The sequence below is a fragment of the Delphinapterus leucas genome, chromosome 3 (assembly GCF_059928025.1).
Source record: "Delphinapterus leucas isolate spDelLeu-1000000601 "Yukka" chromosome 3, BTC_Dleu_Yukka2, whole genome shotgun sequence".
Classification (NCBI taxonomy): domain Eukaryota; kingdom Metazoa; phylum Chordata; class Mammalia; order Artiodactyla; family Monodontidae; genus Delphinapterus; species Delphinapterus leucas.
In genome coordinates, this window is record NC_143131.1 from 140635287 (window position 1) to 140650579 (window position 15293).

A 15293-nucleotide genomic window follows, 5' to 3' on the forward strand; every position below is an offset into this window, starting at 1 on the left:
TCACTGAATCCCAAATCTCTTTGAAAAGAGAAACTTTATTTGTTTTGTTTTCTTAACACATGAGCTCCACTCAAACTGTAACATTCTTAATTTTTCTTTTTTAGTTAGATAATTAATATATGAAATAGAAACACAGATGTAGAGAACAAACGTATGGACACCAAGGGGGAAAAGTGGGGCAAGGGGTGGTGGTGGGATGAATTGGGAGATTGGGATTGACATATGTACACTAATATGTATAAAATAGATAACTAGTAAGAACCAGCTGTATAAAAAAATACATTTCTAAAACATGAAATAATTTTAAAAAGTTAAACATTGCCAATTAATTTTTATTAATGTATTCCTTGTCTAATTTTTTTCTAGTCAAGTCCTAGATTTGTTTATATCCAATTTCCTATTCTTCCCTATCACCCTTCCCCCTTTTGTCACTATTTAACCTGAATTCATTTACTTTAGTCCTTTTTTTTTTTTTTTTTAACTTTTACCCTTTTACAAGAATGTACAAGGATGCCTATGGGTAGGTCTTACATCAAAAATAAATATATTCTTGACCAGGAAGAAAGAGTGTGACTAAGCATTATTTCATGAGTACAAAGTCATAGCAGATTATTTTTGCAATTTTTGGTGAAGAGACTTAAAGAAAATCTGCCTCATACTTCTAAACTTTTGAAAAATGAAAATGGATAATTTTTACTTCTGAGTCTCCAAGAACCCCTAGGGCATGCTCTGTGTTAGGCAGTTGAAAATGTCATTTTTAAGGGTATGAGAATGATAGCTTTTCTTCCATAATTGATCGAACCCAAGGTAGCAATTTTATATATGTAAGTATTTCCTTAGTAGTGGTTTTACGACTATTTGGGCAGGTAGAAATCACCATGTAAAGGCAATTTCTGGTTTTAAAAAAAGAGTAGGATGGAAAGAAAAGTATAAAACTCTAACTCACTCCAAATATAGTTTCTCCTAGTTAAGAAGAAAGATTATTCTGTTCCTAAAACCTCTAAGTTACTGTAGAAGGAAGGATGGAAAAGATTGAAGCAGTTTCTTGGTTATATTTAGCATTTTCTCTCCTTTTCTGATATTATAAAGGGAGTCTTTTGATAACACTAGAATTCATGGGTCCAAAATGCTTTTTATCCACAAAATAACTAAGATTACCCACGATACAAAGGGTTTATTGCAGGAGTTTCATCTGTTCAGTGATGCCGATATTAATCTATGATCATATATTTACAGAGAATCCATAGACATAGTGCTTTGGTAAGGTGCACAAGGGGGCCAAAATATACCAGGTGCAGGTCTTAGCAAAGAGGAAAGCCATGCACTTGTTAGCCACTGTAAAATGCATGCTCTCATGTCTTTTCTTTTTTTTTTTAATTTATTTATTTTTGGCTGCACTGCGTCTTTGCTGTGTGCGGGCTTTCTCTAGTTGAAGCGAGCGGGGTTTACTCTTTGTTGCAGTGCACAGGCTTCTCGTTGCAGTGGCTTCTCCTGTTGCGGAGCACAGGCTCTAGGCACGCAGGCTCAGTAGTTGTGGCTCTTGGGCTCTAGAGCGCAGGCTCAGTAGTTGTGGCGCACGAGTTTAGTTGCTCCGCAGCGTGTGGGATCTTCCCGGATCAGGGAGCGAACCCGTGTCCCCTGCATTGGAGGCGGATTCTTAACCACTGCACCACCAGGGAAGCTCAGTCATGTCTTTTCTGAATCTTTGAAGATCCCTAATCTGCTAGGTAAGGCCTTTTGTGACTCCTTGTCGCCCACTTCCCATCTATAGTTGCCACTAGCTAGCAACAGAGGGACTTCTTTGCATGAGGCCGCGGAAGTGTTTTTTGATTCTCCTTCAAGTTCAGAAAAAAGGTGAGAAGTTAAAGGGAAATCAGCTATTTTAATTGTTTTTCTTTTTGTCTTTGTTAGCTTTGAGACCAATTCTATTTGTTACCTCTTTCACACAAAATCAGTGTGGTGAAGGAGAAGGTGGCAGAAAAGCATCGAGGCTACATTTTCTACCTCCTTAAAAATATAGTCATTAAACTGTTTTGTTTATTTTTTTAAAGTAGTAAACAGACAGTTGTCTCCTTTCCCCCCCTGCAAATTCATGCTAATTTTAAATATTAAAGTAACAGATTATCATTTGACAGCAGATTCCTTTTATGTAGGATGGTTTCCTTTTTGTTACATGAGTAGATCTCCCAAAATTTAATTTTATGATTGCTTTAGGTGTATCTACTAATATAACATAATAAAATTTAGAATCAAATCCCTATGTATTCTATAATATAAAATAATAATTTTTATATCAAGTACTGCATACAGAAACCTTAAGAACAGTATTTGGCGAATAGTTAACACTCAAAAATAGTAAACATTTTATTATATTATTATTATTATAATTATCATCATCATCATTATTATTATTACTATTTGGCAATTTAAACATCCATAATAGCCAACCGCAAGGGATGAATTAATAACATATCTTACATACATTTGGAAGATGATAACACAACCATTATTGAAGACTTTTATAAAAATTGTTAAATGGGAAAGTACTTATAGAAATATATTTGAAATATTAATATATAAAATAGCATTCATATGCCAGGCCAGAAAATGTTTCTTCTCTATAATAAAAATGACCCTGAGGAAGTCCTGATAAAAAGATACCAGCATATATATTTGCATGATGTGACTATGAGTAATTTTTATTTTTCTTTAATTCTACGTTTTATTTACTGTTTTAAAAACTAAATGTTACTTAAAGTGGAAAAAAATATAAAAATAGACCCTCTAAGATAAACTGTTAATCCTGTTTTTTCAGACAAAGATCCCAGCACAATTTGCCATTATATCTTCATCAGAACAGTTTGAAAATGTGTAAGTGACACCTTCCCTGAAGTTTAAAATGTATCTTGAGGTTAGAGTTTCAACTTTTAATTGTAGCAGTAGCCTTTGTAATTCTTATAATCTTTGTACTTGGCACATCATTTAACATTTCTTTTGGTTCCTTTCTCCAGTTAAGTGACAGAATTTGCAGTCTTGATTTTCTCCTATAAATTAAGTCAGTTAGACAATTAAATGGAGACCAAACACAGCAGGACACAAGGGCACTTCTCCATGTCTGAGAGAAAGGGGCTTTGGTCCTCCCAAAGCTGTCCTTTCAGGAGCCCACAGTTCTGGTTCAGGTTTGCTACATAGAAAAGGAATATCTTCCCTTGCTCCTTCTCCTCATTGGAATATTCAATTTCTGGTTGATTGGTTATTGCCTGGAGTCTTGAGGAAGCCTGGGGAAGTTAACTCACCTCTCCCTGGAATGCTTTAGTTCAGCCACGCTCTAGGCAAGAAGGCATCTGGTGAGGGACTCCCTTGGAATCCTTCAGGTATAAAGAAAGAAGTTACTGTCTACATTACTCTAAGGCAGTGTTTTGCAAAATGTGGTCCTTGGAACATCTGCAACAGAATAATCTGGGGAAGTTGCTAAAAAGGCAGATGCCTTGGCTCTACCCCAAAACAAAGAAAAACATATTTGAGTGTGGAGATCAAGTAAAACCATTTTTATAAATGTCTCAAGGACTTCTTTTGGCATTTAAGGTTTTAGAAACAGTGATGTAAATTTCTATAGTTTCTAAATAAGAGCCAATCAGACCTTCTGTAGATGGATTAAGCTTTCACAACTGGAATATCCTTGACTCCCTATATATTCCTTTTCTCCCATAATTATCTACTTTAAATCCAAATTTTGCTTCCCTAGTGGAAGTTTTAATCAGTCTGACACTTTCCTTTCTCTGCTTCTGGGAAATTGATATGACTAGAGCTATAATCCTAATAATATCCCATCAGGATGAACCAACAATAAATATATAAATGCATCAGTCTTTTCTTCCTTTGGCTTCCCCCTTTCCCCTAACCCAAGAAAAAATAAAACAAATAATTATTAAGGTCCTTATCAATATTGTACAATTCAATGCCATCCTCCAAACGACTACAGTTTGTGTGGAGTCTTTCAAGAAACTTTCCATTGTAAGTAACAGAAAATCCCACACTTACTGGCTTACACAGTAAATGGAATTGACCAAAAAGTACAGAGGTAGGTAAAATGGACTCCAGGTGAGGCTTGATCCAGTGACACAGTAAAATCTTCAAAGAAACCTGATATAAGGCATTCACCTCATCCTAGTATTAGCTCCCTTCCTCTGTAAGACAACATTTAGAAGATTCTAGTGACTATATTCTTCCTTGTTCACATCCAGAGGGAAGGGGATATCAGTCTAGGTATATTTCATTAAATTATGAGAAATTCTTTTCCTCAGAAGCTCCAAGCACATATCTTCTTGCACCTGAGTTGCCTCACAATTTAGTCACCTGCTCATCTCTGAAATAGTCACTGGGTACTGAGGAGAATTTGCTTAGGCCAGTTAGCTTCTTTCCTGGAGTTGGAGGCATAGATGGCTATTCCTAGGGTATATGGAGAGGTGAGTGCCAAAAATGGAAGTCAAAATGAAAATCACTTTACTGCATACAAAAGTAAAAGGTGGGCCAAAGCCAACAATTATTTCCTATAGTGAGGGAGACACAAACATCAGAGGCTACTATTTATGTGCCACATCATGTCAATATTTAGGACCTAAGTCACCAGGATATGCAGATTAAAGATTCTATCCATAAACAAACTAACTTTGACAAAATATATAATTAATGCATTTTTATTGCCTATCTCCCTTCAAAAATATGTATATCACGTTATAAATTAAGCTATGCATTTTTTTTTTTTTTTTTTGCCGTACGCGGGCCTCTCACTGCTGTGGCCTCTCCCGTTGCGGAGCACAGGCTCCGGACGCGCAGGCTCAGCGGCCATGGCTCACGGGCCCAGCCGCTCCGCGGCATGTGGGATCTTCCCAGACCGGGGCACGAACTTGTGTCCCCTGCATCGGCAGGCGGACTCTCAACCACTGCACCACCAGGAAGCTATACATTTTTATTATTTGTTTAAAGTCATAAACTTTGGGGAAATCTATGTAAAGATAACGTTGAAGAAAAATCATTGAAAGAATAACCAGTACATGTTTTCACAAGCTTATTTCATTAGATTATCAGATTTGAGCAATAAAATCACCTCTAACTTTTCTGCTCGTTGGGGTAGGAATGGAAATACTTTTATGTCATTTTGCTTTCTGACAAAAAAACTATACACACACAAAACACATTTCCTGATAAATTCAAACATGAATATGTCTTTTGAGTGACTCTAAAATAATTAGCAGACACATTGGAGGAAAGAAAAAACTATTATTATGATTTTATGAGATGATATTGATTGAGCAGCATAGTATGATTATACATAGGAATTAACTGATAAAGTACACTGGAATATTTTATTCTCAATAGTCTCTATATAGCTTTTATAATTTATGTAATCACATGTAAATCAGAACCCCATAATGCCCTTTATATCTTATCAAGGAAAAGAGTCATCTGATTCTTTCTGTGACTACTAATATTTTGTTTAGCAAAGACTATAAACTCTTTCCCAGCCCCAAGTTGTTAACTTAGAGTGGACTTCAAGTCTGATTTGCTTTTCTCTTCCGCTCTCAGAGCATAGGACATCAGGTAGACTGTTCTAAATCAGGCACACCAAAAGAATGGGTGAAATTTTATGGTGGAGGGAAAAGTATACAGCAGTTGTTCTATTAGCATTAGGGACAGGAGTAGGAAAGGATAAACTGGAAATCATAAGTGTAAAGAATACTACCTACGGGCTATTTGTAAGGAAAGTTAAGGATCTTTGTGATATAAAGGCAAGGGATTATAGACTGTTCATCTTCTGCCAGCCGATGTCTTGCTTACCAGCAAGAAATAAAGAAACATTAAAGGGGAGATACAATATTTGTTGAGTATCCACTGTGACAGGGCATTCAAAAAGCAAATTAACTGTGTTCAAGTAGTTGTCACTCATAACTTAAAAATTAATTTATCCTCTATTCAAGGGATGTGCAGAGTTGAAATTAGTATCATTTAATTTCATTTCCAAATCCTGAGCAGAAATTCCATTGGCCCAGCTAGGGTTAGATGCACACCCATTAACAATCAGCCTGTAACATCTGCAGAGGTGACTTTAATTTCACTAGTTTAGGCCACGTGCCCATTCATAAAACAATAAACCAGGTCCAGTTTCTCTGTGTCCCACTGCAAAAGCATGACTACTCCATATGAACTAAGTAGATGGAAGTGGGAAAAGAGCATTTCTGAGAAATTTGTGGAGAAGATAGGGATGGGTAGATAAAAATTTAGTTGTCTACAGGAGCCATTTTGAAAGTGCATTCTCTGATCATATCTGGGACAATCTGAGCATCCAATAGTGATGAATTAAAAATAATTGAATAAAATAAATATCAATGAGGCCACATTAATATAAAAAAATAAAATAAATAGGGTTTCTTTCCTTAAGTTGGGTGCCAAATAATACATCTGGAAAGCATTATGGACTTAGAGAATTACCAGTGCTTGCTAATGATTCTCATTAATTACAACGGGGAAAGTGGAACTTTAAATGTATTGCATAGGTATCCAATCTGGGGTGGGGTGGGAGAGACTCCAGAATAGTTATAGGATTAGAAAAAATTGCTGGAAAAATCTATAAGTTTCTTGCTTGTCATTTAAAAATTGGATCATAAGAAATTAGTACTTGAAAATATATTTTTTTCAAATAACAAAAAGTTAACAGTTTTGTTTTAAGAAATTCTGTTATAGCAGAAACTTTGTTATTTCAGGTAATATGTGTTAATAGTTTTAATGTTTTTAATATTCAACATTTTCTGAAATCTTATCTAATAAGTTGGAGCTTGTGAGAATATTAATGGACCTGGGAAACTTGGCATGCAGTTGGGCTATTGCCACTGGTTAAAAAGTCAGATATTATTGTAACATTTTATGTTTTTTTTTTTAAGATAAACTGGTTTCAAATTTTTCATTAAACTATAGAACCTTATATTTAATGCAATTATTCAATCACTATTTATGTATTTTAACATGGATTAGAATAGGTAACGTCTGCAATGAAGGATGGTGGAAACTACCTAGTCAGAATAAAAACTGATGCCCAGAGAGGCTAAGGAAATTGACCCAGAAAGAGCTTGTGTTCAGTGTTTCTCTTAAAATATTCTTTCTTCTTCCACTTTCACTATCTTACCCCTTATTAATGGATCTCCTTGAGAATAATAGAAACAGGAAGAAATAGTAATATTTTAAAACAAGGAAAACTTGATAAAATATTAAGCAGAAGAGAAATAGGAATTTTTGGCTAAAGTTAGAGTATGTATTCTGTAACATTTTATTCTATGCTATATCTGAAGTTCCTTTGCATTACTTAGCTGTTTGACTAAAGCAGGAATTTGCTAAATAGTTCCCTTGGGGCTTGAATGAGTTAATAGAGATTTCTGAAGTAAAGAACATAGTACCAATTAGATTATTCTGAAACACAATCTTTAATAAACTGTCTCTCTTGTATAAAACATTTTAGGAAAGCTCTTTTAGACATTTTGTTACAGATTACATTAAAGGAGGAAAAAAGCTCCCTTCTTTCCATACTCCTTGCCCTTCTCTTTATCTGGTTAGTTTCATGGGTGTGAATTCTGCATTTGTTTGTTTATAACAACACTAGCTATAGCTATAAATCTGCATTTAAATCTAAATTTGAGGGGAAGTTGTAGCACATGAGGAAAGAATATTTTCATTTCAGGGCCATCTGCAAAAAAACCTAAAAATAAAGGAAAGAGAGAAGGAAGGAAGGAAGAAAGGAAGGAAGGGAGGAAGGAAGGAAGGAAAAGAAGTAGAACACAAAAGAGAGAAAGAGGAAAAAAAACAAGAAAACCATTTTTTTTTTTTACTTACAATTTGTAAATGGTAAGGAATCTCCTCTTAAAATGGGTTGTTTGTGGACCCAGAGTTCTGTTTTCTTGTACTTTGCTTGTTGTACCAGACCTCTTCTACATAGGATTACCTGTAGATTAAAAGATTCATAAATTTAAATTGATAAAGTATATGTGTGTTTATGTATATATAGTTTGTGTGTATGTGTGTGTATATATACACTCATATGTATATATAATTTTAGAAAAAAATTATCAAATAGTGTTCTAAATTAGAATAGGACCTCATTACCAAAGGAATGCAGATAAGCTGAAGTTTCTAAATGTAACAAAAATTAGGAATAAATATGGTACTATGCACCTTGGACCTCAAAGCATAAAGGAAACCTAATAAATCCCTTAAATGTCATTTCTTACAGGCTGAAGAAAGCGTTTTCTTGGCCTTAAAGAAAATTTTTCCTACTAGGCTTTATAGCTAGGACGCTACAGTAGAGTCAGAAAGAGGACAGTTCTCATTAGTATTAACACAATAAATTAAGTGACAGATTCCTAACGCATTTCATGTTACAGTCTCTCAATGTAAATAGAGTTAATAATGCCAAATGGTAGAGCATGCAAAGCAATTCTGAAGGAAGCCCCCCAAATTGAGCTCCTTCTCTACAGTTTTCCCTTTGGCAGACATAAAATGTCCCCAAAATAAAAGTTATGCCTCTTAGTAACAAAACTGTTGTACTGGTCTTTGCGATCCTATGTAAGGCATTATTTAAATTTTTTTCCTGAAAATTGTTCTAAAAAGAAAAAAAAACATATTTCATAGAGTATCTGTATATGTATATAGATGAGTATAATATCCTAGAAAATAATATGTATTCTGTAGAATATAAATATATACATATATTTACCTCATTCTATGAAATATCTGTATATTCATATGTATATTCACTGTGAAATATGAGATTTTCCTTTTAGAACATTTTGCATATGTACACACATATATATATTTATATGAATATATACAGAGAGAAGAGAGAAGATACAGATATATATATATACTTTAAAATCTATGAAATTGTGATTTTTCTGTCAGTCTGTGGTATACTGAATTTGATAAACTATGGCATTTTTTTTTAACATAATGACCTTTAAACCAAAGACCCTATATAATTTAAACAGCCCTAGTGAAAATGTTATATTGATGTGTTGATCTGCAGTTTTCATACAGAAGATAATTAATTGCTCCTGGGAGGTTTGGGTTTGAGAAGAATTTCTGTGAATAAATTAATCTTCTGCACGTTTTACTCTTGCAGAGAAAGAAATGTCTGAGGTCAGGACAAACTGTAGCATTACAAACAAGATATATTTCCTTGGATATGATTGCTTCCTTCAAGAAAATGATTAGAGAGATTAACATGCAAATAACAGACTAAGCCAGCTCTTATAAGGGGAAGAAAAAATAGCTCCAGATACATTTTGAAAATCACTGGGACCAAAATCTATTTCTATAAGCATCACTTAGTTTTATGATAATCAGAATACATTGTTTGGAGAAAAATATTAATTTAGGTAGGTCTGAAGAGTTGTCACCCATTTAATTAATCCCATCTGCTATTTTTACTGTCAGAACTGAAGCAATCTGTTTGCCAGGAATTCAAAACCAGAGAAAAGGCCCCATGAGCCCCACTAACAATCTTTGTCTACAACATCTTTCACCTAATATACATGAATTCAAATTTGAAAAGGTGACAAAGAAAAGAAATTATCAGGATAATCTGCTTTATTTCATTTGTGTTCATGGAAATTTAGAAAATTAACTTTAAATATCATGACATTCAAGAAAACCAAACTGTGAAATTACAGGAAAAAAAAAGGAGGGTGCAAGAATATGATTTAAAAAATTTACCTTTGTTCCCAAAATAAAATGTGATTTTGCTTGCATTTAAAATATGTACTTTATTACTTATAATATTCTCCTTGATTTCTTGTGTCAAAAATTGTTCATTACTCTTCATTCTGTTATGTTAACTTCGGAGTAGGACTTGAAAGTTGTTTGTTTCATGATTATTTTGCCTAGTCTTCTTCTTTAGCTAACACTGTATTATGGGAGGCCTAATATTAGACTTGTTATTGAGAAGTAATTCACATGTGACAATGTAATGTGAGTAATTATGTGCATTATAAATTTCCCAAATAGACATATGGTATCTTGTTTTCCCCAGTGAGTTTATCACTCAGGTGCTTAAGGAAGTGCATTAACTCTTCAAGACATCCATTTCCCGAGGCGTTTAGATTACGCCAGAGCATAGAATATAAATAAACGGAGATATTTATCAGTAAAGAGAACTAGGTAAGCCTGTTTTATGGAGCCATGTGGCCATTGAACTCCCATATCAGATTTATTATTAGAAATGTCAGTTCTCCTTTCACAGTTCATGTGGTGGAAGGGCTGCTGTAAAAGTCATCAGGAAGTGACCAACCACCAATATGCTATTTTTAATTCTTATTTTATTTCATCCCATAGTCTGACACTATTAATCACTCCTTTATCTATTAAATCTGATTGTAATCTTATCTTTATGTTTTGTTTAGATCTTCTCTTTCATAAACTCCTCTCCTTTAACCCTTACATCTTTTGCTTTATGCCTTCTCCTAGAGCAATTTGTGTGTGTGTGTGTGTGTGTGTGTGTGTGTGTGTGTGTGTGTGTGTATGGTAAGTGCTAAATTACAAAAGAAAAGGAGAACAAAGATAGGTGGATGGTGGATCTGGATCTGTGAGGGGTAATGTTAAAGTTTTAAAGAAAAAGGGAGAGAGAAAACAAATGAAAATTTTTGACCTTCCTCCAGAAATTGTGCCTGAGGAAGATAGATTACAGTCCTTTTCTCCTTTTCTCCTTGGGGGTTGTATTTCTTTTTTTTTTCTCTTGTTCCCAATCAACTCCCAGCCTAAGTAGTGTGATAGAAAATCTAATGCGCTGAAGAAATAAGCTCTGAAATAGCCAATGAAAGAAGCCATTCCTAAAGAGTGAAGAGTTAATGAAGAATTTTTAACAGCCTATCAACTCAGTTTCACTCTGTTACCATTTAAATGGCCTCAAATGGGATGTGAAGCTTAACATATCATGGAATAGCATATAGTTTCTGGTGGCTGCAAACATTTTCTCATTAATCCTCGTTGCCAGGTATATCAGCAATACCAAGAAGTTTGGAGAGAGTCTATAGCCTTGCCTCGAATTTCTTTTCCTTTAAAGATGGAATTTAAGAGAATTAAACAAAAAGTAAAATTATGGACATTTATTTTATTACTATTATTAAAAATAAATTTTAAATAAAATAATTAATATTCTGTTAACATGGGTGGGTATAACTAGACCCAGTGTTCTGCTTCCAACCAAAAAAAAAAATTTTAACTCATACGTAACTCACAGACCTGTATCTTGTATTACCTGCTCATGTGTGTCTTAAATGTTCACATTTCCTTAGTTTCGTGTTCTTATCTTAAGTCATCCAGTACATCCAAAGTTCCAAGCATGTTATTTTTCTTATGTTATTTTGGCAGTTGTGAGTTTTTTTTTTTTTTTTTTTTTTTTTTTTTTTTGCTGTACGCGGGCCTCTCACCGCTGTGGCCTCTCCCGTTGCAGAACACAGGCTCCGGACGCGCAGGCTCAGCGGCCATGGCTCACGGGCCCAGCCACTCCGTGGCACGTGGGATCCTCCCGGACCGGGGCACGAACCCGTGTCCCCTGCATCGGCAGGCAGACCCTCAACCACTGCGCCACCAGGGAAGCCCGAGTTTTTTTTTTTTAATTATGAATCTATATTTTATATATCTGCATGTCTTACTTATAGAGGGTCTACCATATCTATGACTTCTTTGCAAGATGCCAACTTGGACAAAGGTTTTGTTTTTTTTTTCTATTGACACAGATATTTATAAAATATCTGTAATAAAATTTACATATATCTTATTTATTAATTCAAAAATGTTCATAGGTAAGCAAATCTTCAGTTCCTCAAGATCTTGACTGGACGTTCCTGTACTCTGTGATTAGGGTGAACAAATTCCAGTTTATGCCTTGTATCTCAGAGTACTATTAATAATTCTCCCTGTCACTCAGGAAAGCATCCCTATTTGTATGATAAATTAAATGGTCACCATATCCATGACTGATCTGAAATCTGGCTGTCATTAAGCACATCACTCTTTAATGTGATTTCTAAGACATTACTTGTCTACTCTTCTACCCTTCTGGAACATCCCCAGCTCCTTTGAGAATTATTGCCATCATCTGTTCTCTCTTTATCTCTGTCATGGACATTTCTCTTCATTTGTTGAAGGCTTTTTTGCAAGTGCTCTTACTCTCCATCCCAACCCAGTTATCACCTATCTTATTTTGTACTGCACGCTTTCAAACAGCCAAACATTGTGATGTCTCTGTTCTGTTCCATGTTTGTCTCCGTCAACTCCATCCAGTTTCATATCCATAATGATTCCCTAGATCTTGTCTGATTTACCATTGAAATCTGATATTCAGACATTCCTTTTTCTGACTAGGCCTCCTATTTTCACCTCCCCTTTGCTTCCTTATTAATTACTTGCCCTAAATCTATTCTTTAACTCCATCAATACGGTAAAGATTTGACCTCTTAACTGTTGTACTTTGTCTTTCATTAATCTCTCTGAGCCTACTTTCTTCCCTATTTAGAATATTTTCCCCTTTACAGATGCTTTCTTTTTGCCCTATTCCCCCCAAAGAACATCAAATTTGATAGAACAGGAATTTTTATGTTTTCTTTACTGCTGTCTCTCTAGTATTTACAAGGGCACCTAGCATACATGCATTAGGCCCTCAATGGATGTTTGAATGAATGTTTGAATCAGTCAGACTTCAATTTAAATTTCAACTCAGCGTTACCTATTTTAATGACCCAAACTGAAAAAGCTTCCACTTCCACTCTGATTCATACTCGAGAAATATCCCTGTTTCATCTTGTTCATAGCAAGGGAACAGCTCCAGAAATTTACTGCTTATTATTCACACTTTTTTTTTTTTTCACTTTAAAGGCAGAAACTGACTTTGTGTTGTTCACTACTCTATCCCTGGTACCTAATGTATTGTGTAGTGTATTATAGGCCTTCATTAAATTACTTGTTCTTTTGCTAACCTTTTTATAAAATGTGAGTGGTAACAGCATCTAGTTCACGGCGCTGTTGTAAGGATCAGTGATATCATATATAAGGAGCTTTGTACATTGCTTAGCACTCAGCGCACAGTTTTTAGCTCTTTTCATTATGACACACAAAACAGCAGTAAGAGTAGTCTTCTAATAAGCAAATGATCGTGTTGTCTACCTACCACTATTTTAAATGGCCAACCACTGTCTTGAAGATGCTGATCAAACTCCTTAACATGGCAGAGAAGGACATTTATTATCTAACCTTGGCTTTTTTCTCTTGCCTCATCTCATGCTATGTTCAAACCACCTGAAAGGCCATGTTCTCACCCTACTGAGTTACATGCAATACCTCATCATATACAGTCTCCTTTCTAGGCTTCTGCCAAGAGATTTGATGCCACCGTATTTTAACCTGGTTGATGCCTCCGTAGTCTCAAGACCTCAGATGAGATAATTCTTCCTTTATGAAGCCTTCCCTGACTCAGAATGCAGCACTGTGTGAGTTGAAATGGCCTTTTTTCTTGTTGGTCTCCTCTCCTTGGACCACAAACTCTTCAACTGCAGGGTTTATTTCATGTTCATCTTTACATCTTTGGCACCTAATAAAGTAGCTAATTCAAGTACAGAACTTTCAGAGGCTTCCCTCAACACATCTGCCTCCTCAGCAGTACCCACGCCATTCACTTTTCCTCCCCTCCTTGTACCATCATTGAAACATAGATGTCATATCTAATCCCCATTCTCCACATGCACAGTGGATTCTATCCTTTCATGCCTGTTCAAGGACATCACTACACTAGCTTTCTTTCACTTTCTTCTATTATTACCTTTAATTCTGCAAAGAATAATCTGCTTATAATAGGCAGCTTTTACTCCCAGTTTTGATGAAAATTTCTCTTAACTCTACTTCTTCCTAACAGTTAAAATCCTTTTCCATGCTCTCCTGGGCAGGAAAACCTTCTTGAAAGATACGTTTATACTTAAGGTTTCTACATCTTCAGTTTTCATATTTTTAAAGCATACTTCAGTCTGGCTTTCATCCTGCCACACCTTCAAAAATTACCATGACAAAATCATCGCTAACTTCTATGTTGCCAAATGGTTGATGCTTTTTAAGGTTTTTTATTTGGAAATATTTTCAAAACTTACGAAAGTTCTAACAGTAACAATAGTGCTAAGCATACCATATACCTTTTACTTATGTTCACTTATTGCCGACTTTTATCCCATTTGCTTCCTCTCTCTCTCTATTTCTCTCTCTCTCTGTCACACACACACACACACACACACACACACACACATTCCCTACCTACTCCACTCTCACTCCCTGACACACATACACATACACACAAAAACAGAAACCCTCTGATTTTTTCTCTGAAGCATTAGAAGATGGGTTACATATATCATCGATGGCTTTTTAATCCTAAATACTTCATTGCATATTTCCTAAGAATAGAAATATTTTCTTTTATTACTCCAGCACAGTTATTATCTTCATACATTTATATAATACAATAATTTTATCTAATCTGCCATTCATATTCCAAATTTTTCAGTTGATCAAATAATGTCTCTATACCTTCCCACCCCCACTGCCAGTGCCAAAGCAAAGGATCTAGCCTAGAGTTAGTTATTCCATGTCATTGTCATATCTCTTTAGCCTACTTATTTGAAACATTTCCACAAGTTTTTATCTTTTATGGCATTGATATTTCTTAAAAATAAAATATATCCCAAGGCACATTATTTTACTTAATGAGAAAAGAACATTCCTTCTTTTGGGCCGAAATAAGTAATATTGTGTCCATCTTGCAGTATCACATCTGGAGGCACACAATTTCCATCTGTCCAACATTGCTAATTTTAATTCCGCTCACATATCCCAAGTGTCATCAGATGTCTCCATTTTATGATTACTGTTATTATTTTTTCTCCCAACAACTAGTAAACAGTCTGTGAAGAGAAACATCAATGAAAATTTCCTGTTCCCTTTCAAAATTTCCCCCCCTAGACTTAGCATCCATGATAATTTTGTCTCCAAGCTTTACTATGTTTGTCACACAACCATGGTTTTCCAACTCCAGCCGCCTTTCCACATTTACCAGCTGTCATTCAGCAATTTACTATAAGCAAAATCTCTTCCTACTCTCTTATTTATTTATTATGTATTATATGGACTCGGGATTTCTTATGCTTTGTTAGTTTATAATCCATGTCTGTACTTCATCATTTTTGACTAACATTGTCTAGATTTGGCCA